Genomic DNA, 9,062 nt, shown 5'->3' with positions numbered 1-9,062 from the left:
AGATGGTTTCAAATCTAGGTATTGTCTCGGTTGTATCGATCGTGTCGTATCAGTATTGGTTGAGATAGATCTTCGAACCCTGACCAATACAGATTGATTACCCGTATCGTTTCAAGGGTAAAACAGTAAAAAAATATAAACTTTTTTTAAAAAGCAAGAGGTAAAAATGATCAGCACGCATCAATTGGACAGAGACCGATATCGATACCAATGCCGAAGTCTAAATCCAAGGTCCACAGTCCTTAATTAGAATGTCAACTCATAAGAACAGGATTGAGTTAGTAACCACCTCACCCAATTAAATCGTCCTACACATTTTAACTCTGTTTTCACATTTCTTATAACCCATGTGCAGGCGGTAAGGATGGTAGTTTGAAGGGTTTGGTTGGGAGATGTCTAACCATCACATCTCATTCTCACCCATAGTTAGCAAATTCGGATTCGGGAATTATTTGAGCAGAGAATTATTTGAAATAATTTGATTGGTTAATTTAAGGATTCGATCAAAAAAAGATCAAAAAACCGAACAAAATAAAAATCGGAGTTGGATTCGAGAATTATTCGATTAAAAAAATAAAAGTCGGACAAAAAATTCAGATATTATTTTTATAGTTTATTATATATTTTTTATTTATCAAGTTATTAACTTGATTTGTATACTTAGAAAGAGCAAATTACTTTATACAATAAAGTAAAAAACTTTGAAAAAATTGTTATTGAGCGATTGAAGCAATGGTTATTGTAATCCAATTTATACTCATGAAATAGATTAGGCTCCAAAACAGTGAAAGCAAGATTACAACTACAATAAAACAAATAAAAAAATTGATCACAAAAAAATTTCACTATCCTTTTGCTTGGGTTCGCAAGACTCATATTGCACTAAGACGCACTAATTTTTCAAAATTAAAGCAACAATATAAAAGAAGATTGATCAATACGGCGATATGAATTTGTCCTGGTCCCCTGGAATCTCAAATTATCCATCAAGACTTGATATCTCCCCTATCTTAGGATGAACTGATGAAGTTATGGTAAAGAAATGAAACAAAAAGTAGATTCGTACGATTGTTACAGAAGAATTAGGTGGAGAAAAACTATGGGAAGAAGAAGGCGAAAATTTGGGGGAGAAGAAGATGAAAAAAAAAAAAAAAAAATATTTCGGTGGTGGGTACTGTGGGTTTCATATATGACGTTTTGTTTGTTTTTTGTTTTTGTTTTTGTTTTTGTTTTTGTTTTTGTTTTTTTTTTTTTAATATTGTTTAAGTGGACCGAATAATTCGGTTTAATTCGATTCGGCCCGAATTATTAGCGTTTTAAATTCAAATTAGTAAAAAGCACGTTTTTTACTGAAATTTATTTTTAATTCGGATTCGGTCAGAATTTTTTATTTAATTCGGAAAACTTCTCTTCGGCTGAATAATTCGCGAATTATTCGGCCGAATTGTTAACTAGGTTCTCACCCAACCAAATGGGATTCATTTAGTCACCCAAAGTTCTAAGTGATGTGAGGATTTTTAATGATCCAATATATCATCTATGTTTCATAGTGCTATAAATCGTAAGAATAGGGTACCAATGAGGTGTGATAAAATATAATCGTATACAGAAGGGCAAAGATCATTTCATATGAAGACGAGATAAAAAAGAGGTGCTAGTCTACCCTACCCTGGCAGCTTAGAGAACTTTTTCTCTTAAAAACGAAAAGTATCCTTAAGCTACCAACAGGCAATAGAGGCTACGCCAACAACTCCCTCTCTCTTCTCTGGATACTCTTTCTCCTTTTGCACCCCATTAATGAACAATAATTTAATTTCGATCGGATGTGATTGGATTTGGATTTTCCCTGTCCAAATATGGATACAAATGCAAATCGAATTCAAATTTCTTCTTTTCATTTACAGCCCTCATTTGTGTAACCCAAAACATTCTCCTAGGACCTCTCTTCATTTGTTTGTGCCCTTTGATTGAATCCTTATAAAGTCCCAATAGATCGTCGAAGGGATGTATCTAACTACCTCATAGAGAGCATCCACAAGACACTGAATTTGTCTAAAAATGGATGCATTCTTTTACTTTCTCTCATGACAGTTCACCTACTCCGGTTTCATTGGAGAAAATTGAGAGGTCACAAACCCCAACAAATACAATTTGCTCTCAATCCATGTATCTAAGCTGCCTTAACTCTTTTCCTCATTCTCTAGAACCTGTCTAAACTTCAAGAACCATCAAAATCATTATTTATTATTATTGATTATCTATTTAGATCGAACAATTGTTCTCCAGTTAATTTGGATCTAGATATTGTCTGATGGGATACAGATACCCTTAAATAAATACAGATGTGAATCGAATTTGTATTTTCAACTATCCGTTTACATCCCTAGGGGTTTTCCATACCAATAGCCTAGAGAACTCTCTCCTAAACCGAAAAATAGTGTTCATTGAAAATTACGCGTGACTCGCAAATCGCAATATGTATTTTACTGTTCTAATAAATTCAGTGATTTAATGGTTTTGTTTAGATGCAAGGGAAATGCAAATATTTTCCTGAGAAGTGAAATATATTTTACAATAAAATTAATTTTGATGTTTGATTGTAAGGAAAATGCAAAATTTTCCTTTTTTAAGTGAAATATATTATGAAGAAATGCAAATATTTCCCTTTACTTCACTCCCCTTCCCCACTTCCCTTACAACCATGGTTTCAAGTATTGGTCTCGTATTAGATCAGTATTGGCTGAGATTGATCCCTGATCCCTGACTAATCTGGATCTGTTATTCATATCGTTTTCGGAGTAAAATAGTAAAAAATTAGTACTTTTTAGAAAAAATAAGGTCAAAACCGATTGATACCACTGATCCGATCTAATCTAAATTGATATCAGCAGATACCGATACCGATACCAATACCAATACCATCCCCTAAATCCTTGCTTGCAACGAAGGGAGACTAGGGATGTGCTCCGCTCTTAGGTACAACAACTATTCTGTTGGATCCTTAATCTTCTGGTAAGCAGGCAAAGGCCCAACAATTTCTCAATGTTTGGGGCCTAGCCCATAGGCTATCCGGATCTATTGGGCCAACCAAAGTTATATCATGCTTCCATTTCGAAGCCCTCTTATTGCAGTTTACCCTCTTATATTTTCTTCTTTTGAATAATACAACAAAAATATCATATAAAATCTATTAAATAAATAAATAAATATGATAATTGGGATCAAGGATAGAGACTTTGGTTAAAATAAAGTTATGCATGATCTATCCTAGGTGCCCAAAGCACAAAACGAGAATGGGAATGAAAGTTCAAAATCGTCAAAGTAAAGAATATTTTAAAGTCGAAAGCGACTTGTTAAACTATTCCTTTTATCTTTATTTTTAGTTTTTATTTTTTTTCTAGGTAAACCCACGGTGGGGAAAGATCTATTAGGCCTCATTGGGCAAAAACTAGATTTTATTCTTAAGAATATCCCTTGGGAAAAGAAGACTTCCATAACCTAGATTTAGAGGCTTTAGGAGATTTACAAAGTTTAATGAAAATCGCATACCTACATGCAAGGTTCAAATATGTACAATTGATCATGCGATCGCTCTAAGCTGATTCTGATTCAATTGGAATCAATCTCAACCCTAAAAATCTAGCATTGATTGACCATTTTAGATTTGAAAGTATCAATCTGATTCCAACTCTTAGAACCATGTGTACATGGCAATATTAGCATATACTATCTAAATATCATCTCATTTGATCTCACTTGGCGTGGTGGGAAATCCTCTCCCAAAATCTTATTAGGGCAAAGGAACTTTGTTTGTCCCAATGGAAAAATAATACATTGTGTTCATCCACTTAATTTTGTTAATTGATCGTTGATCACGTGAAAGAGTGATGTGGCAATTATAATCATTGAGTATTTATAAAATTATCTAAATAAGCCGCATGACAATTTCAACCTCCTCATTGAATCATTTTTCTTGATATCTACTCTTTTGTATGTTCATGCACTCCTCATAGTCGTGTGCTTATAGTATAGTTTCGGATTTATTCATGTTTTATTTTGCCACATGACTAAACTCCAAAATGGCTGAAAGTTGACCTCTAAGTAAACTGCTTTAAGATCTGCTTGTCAAGTCTTTTACCCAAAAAAAAAATTTACTTGCCAAGAAATATTTAAGCCCACATGATTTGCCTCATGGCAGATCTTGGTGCCTTCTCACCCGATCTTGTGTGTGGGTTGCTTTTTAATTACTAAAACTATCCATAATCCAATTAAGATCTTGGTGCCATCTCACTCGATTTTGAATGTGGGTTGCTTTTTAATCACCAAAACCATCCATAGTCTGATTACTATCCATAGCTTATTTGTGGGTTTATATTCTCTGAGCTGGCAGGGTATAGAGAGAGAGTGGTCATAGCTTACAGCCTTACATTGTCATAGCTTATGCCACTGGATTTAGTTCATCTTCTGAGTGTCCATCACCTAAGTCTTGCTTATAGCTACTTGGGCTAGCACCACGTGTCCAAGCAAGGATCCAACGGTTAGTGACATCTCACTTTTCGTGCCTCTATAAGTGCCTCGTTCGTCGTGCCTTATTTCAAAGCATTGGATATTCACCTGAACACATGGCGTTTGCCTAAATGACTATAGGTCGACTTGGGTGATGGACACTCGGGAATAAAACCGAATCCTATGCCCCTAGCTCAGAGACCCTTTTTTTTTTGGTCTCTTCTTCCTCTTTTTTTTTTTTTTTTTTTTTTTTTTTTTTTAATTTTTGTATAAACAAATTAAAACAATTGATTCAACCAATGATGTTATTGGGAAGATAAGATATCCAGAGGATATGTAATACTTTTTACCCACCCTATCTACATGATAAAAAATACCCTTAAATATTCTTTTCTCCAATATGATACGGTTAGGTGACTTAGTTAGGTCCCCACTAGTGTTGAGAGCGATGGTGATGATCAATCTTCTTGGGATTTCCAGCTCCAATGTTTTCTCACCTTTGAAATAATCTTTTTAGGAGGAACTCACCGGGTGTTTTCTGCTGGTATGAAATGTACACTCCCCGAAGAGAAAACAGTCCGCATTTAAAATAAGAGATGGAGGTTATTGAATGTCCATTCAGGTGGGGCAAGTTACATGAGCACTTTTAAGTTATCATTATCATGTGAAGAACATTGTGGGTTAAATTTTAATAGGTAAGGACCACCAAACCCCATCCATATGTAGAACTTAAGTCTAAATGGACTCTTGGCATATGGCACAATATGATAGTCAAAGTAGTAATGAAAAGGAGGATCGCTATCCTCCTATGGATAGGAAAGTAGCCATCAAGGAACCCCAAGCTATGCTTCAAACTCTCACGTTTAATTAATATATTTTTATTTTATTAAACAAAAAAAAAGAAAGAAAGAAAGAAAGAAAGATTGATTGCTTCTAAGTTTATTGGTGTCAAATCGGAATCGAAACTGAAAATCAAATCAAGTTCCAAACCAAATACCTTGAATCGAATCCAACCCATTATAATATGGTTAAATCCTGGATCTGAAATAAGTATTTATAATTCGATTCGGTCCGAATTTGGATTTATGCTAAGAACCCTCGAATCTAACCGAAATCGGACCAAATAACATAATGTCACTTTTTCCTCTTTAACTAAAAATTTATCGTAACTAATATGGAAACCCGACATAATTAATCACCTAAATGATAAATCATCTTATAGAGTTACAATAATAGTCCAACTGTAAAACCCTCTTTTTATTTAGTTTTTGTTGCCTTAGGACTCATGAACCATGAGTTCAATAATCTACTTAATTGTGTATTTTAAAGTTTGAAGTGTTTTGTTCTTCCTCTTCTCACAGTTGGCATAGCAGCAAATCTTTGTCTTAAACAGAATTACAGAGGCTGAAAACATCCCTTCTTCCTTTTCTCATGATTTTTCGATGGTCAATCGGTCGATTCTTCTCAACAACATTACAACATGTCGATTTTTCATCTCCTACAACATTGCACTTGTTTGATTTTCAATCTCCAATAGTGTTGCAACTTTTCTTATGAAATTTCTTATGTTTCTGATGTCTATGTTTTTTCTTGAAACGGAACTTGCAAAATTATTTTATTTATCTATAGATATAATGTTGTGACTCATCCAATCTGCCACATTGTAGATAATTGGGAGTTTGAGGCAAATCTCAATGGGCCATCGAGCTAGGGACCTTCGCCCTTATTTATTGCTTGTTCCTGAATAGGAACCAGAATCGGACCAAAACCGGATAGGTCAGGTACAAGTACCAATTTTCAGAACCAAGACAAGACTTGGTCTGGTTCTGAATCACACTAACAATCCTCATAACCGAAACTGAAATCGAACCTAATACCTAGTTCCGGACCTATTAACATCCTTAGCTAAGTTGTGGCCACTTCACCAACAAGATGACTAATGAGAATGCAGACAGGGACATCCAACAAGATATAATTTTAAAATTTTATGAGAGTCTAGCGGTCATTTCACCTTTCCTTTGTTAGGGTGTAGGCATCATGCAACTTGTTAGTTTTCTTTTTTCTTAAAAAATGCAAAATAATTCAACTGTTCAAAATACACAAGGAAAATCTAATACAAGATGGATGTTTTGATTGAGTTACAGCTTGAAATTTGACATGTACAAATGTATCAAATTATCATTCTTGTGATTAAATTACAATTTCTTTTGTAACTTACCTTAGTTGAACAAGCACCATGTGCCAGTTTTGGCTTAAACTAGAGTGAAAATATTCTCTAAGCCGCACTCTTTTTTTTTAACTAATTAGGAAACCTCGAACTTGCCTGAGTTTAAAGTTCAGGCTTGAGGTAAACCTCGATTTTACGAAGCATCCCCACCATCTCTAATGCTTCATTCGTGGGGACCATCAACCTAAACACATCATTCTAAATTGCCGTGTTCTCTCTCTCCCTCTCATAAAATGACCTCATTGTCCTCTATAAATGAAACCATTTTATCATGCCTTATTAGTGCATTCTTCTGTGTTCTACTGCTATGATAGTGTTTGGATACCAAAAAATATTTAAAAAAAAAAAATCTGAAAAAATGAACTCACGCGGAGACACGAGCCGTGTCCGCCACGAATCCACATGAACAAAGCGCGTACAAAAGAACTATAGATACGGGACGTAACCAACTATCCGAGAGAAATTAGGGACAATCATGGGATGGTAAAGGTCAAAAAAACATGGTGGGGGAATGGTGTCAAAAGTTGGCCTCTTTTACAAAAAAAAAAAAGAAAAGAAAAGAAAAGTCAAAAGTTGGCCTCCATAGGCCTAGAGACTAGCCCCAATTGATTATTAAATGTTTTAGGCTTACATGCACGGCCTGTGCGGTGGATCAGATATTTTTTTATTTAAGCGTTTATAATTCAAGTAAACCATTTATGATTCGTATAAGGATCATTTATAGTCCGATTAAATATTAATTATTTAAATCATAGATTAGTAATCAATTCATTCAATAAAAACATATCCATAAATCTGGCCTACGATTATTAGGCCCAATCAAAACCAATTAATTGGCACACCTAGTGTCAATTTAGAACCCAAATCTAAATTGATTCATTAGAATTAAATTGAATTAAATTGAAAATTTTGAATTGATTTGATTTTAAAAGTTATTCATTATGTTTGATTCAATTTCATATTTAAATCAAATATAATTGAACCAATTTAATTTAGTTTGAACCGTATTATATTTTTAGATTGGATTTTTGAGTTTAAGATTTAGGGTTTTGTTCCTTAACCTAGTAGAAGAGTAGGGTGAGGAGTATAATGGAAGGACCAGGTTTTAGCGTGTAGGATGTTAAAACTCAAAAGTAGAGAGAGAGAGGGTGGGGAAACGAACGTCACGGGGGTATATATATATATATATAGAGAGAGAGAGAGAGAAGGATAGGTATGCCATCGATATCAAGTATACTAGCAGATAACACCAATAGGAACACATGATGGAGTACCATTCAGGAAGGATATGAGGGTTATTTCAAAAAAAAAAAAAAAAAAGATAGACACAATAGGTGCTAGCATACTTGATATCGACAATATACCTAACTTTTTCCCATATATATATATATATATTTTCAAAAATTTCCATCTGAACTTCTCAACACACACGCCGAACACGTTATAGCGACTTTAAAGGCCCATATTATTAAATGCGGTTCACGTTGTTTTCCACCCCCCACCTGCCCACCACCTCCCCCTTCACGTTAACATCACGTGCTCTTCACAAGCTTTACTTGAGCCTATAACTTCCGTTTCCATCGAGGAACCAATCTCTCAGTCACCGTCACCGTCACCGTCAGTCATTACTTCAATTTGAGATTTTAAGTAACAACACAACTCTTCTCGGACTTAAATCCTAAATACTCAATTCTGATAGGCTGTAAACGTGAAACGAGACGAGATGAGAAGTCGCAATAAAGGAAACAACGTGTGTGATATTTATGGCCACGTGTCCTCGCAAGACGGGATAACGAGCCTTCCTTCCTGGTTTTCAATAAAGCAGCTCGGGAAGCGTGATACATAGAAGAGCACGAACCGGCTGATTCCTTAAATTATTACTAAAAATGGAAATAAAAATTAGGTGATGTTGTGGGTCATGTTAACAATGATTCATTTAAAAATAATAATAAATAATAAATAAATAGAATTGAAGTGAACCTCGTTTAGGAGGATCTAACAGTCTGATCTGTTCTACCAAAAAAAACAAAACAGTCCAATCTGTACTGGCGGTGGTTAGGGGTTTAGATTCCATTTTATTTTATTTCAACATTTTGGACTGTGGAGTGTCGAGGCCGTAATCCTCCATTATATTCCAAAAGTTACCCTTCTTCCAAGCCCCTTCATGGTTTCAAAAATAAAAACTGGATTGATAGAATCACACCAATTTCTGTTGATATTAACAATTTTTATCTGATTCTAATTGATTCATATCTGAAACAGAAATAGAAAATTTATTTGTCACTTCAAGAGTTACAAAACCCTAACCAACTCTCACTCTTTATTATCA

Source organism: Macadamia integrifolia, chromosome 6, assembly GCF_013358625.1.
Source record: "Macadamia integrifolia cultivar HAES 741 chromosome 6, SCU_Mint_v3, whole genome shotgun sequence".
NCBI classification, from domain to species: domain Eukaryota; kingdom Viridiplantae; phylum Streptophyta; class Magnoliopsida; order Proteales; family Proteaceae; genus Macadamia; species Macadamia integrifolia.
The sequence above is the reverse complement of the archived record's forward strand: the minus strand, read 5'-3'. Positions refer to the sequence as shown.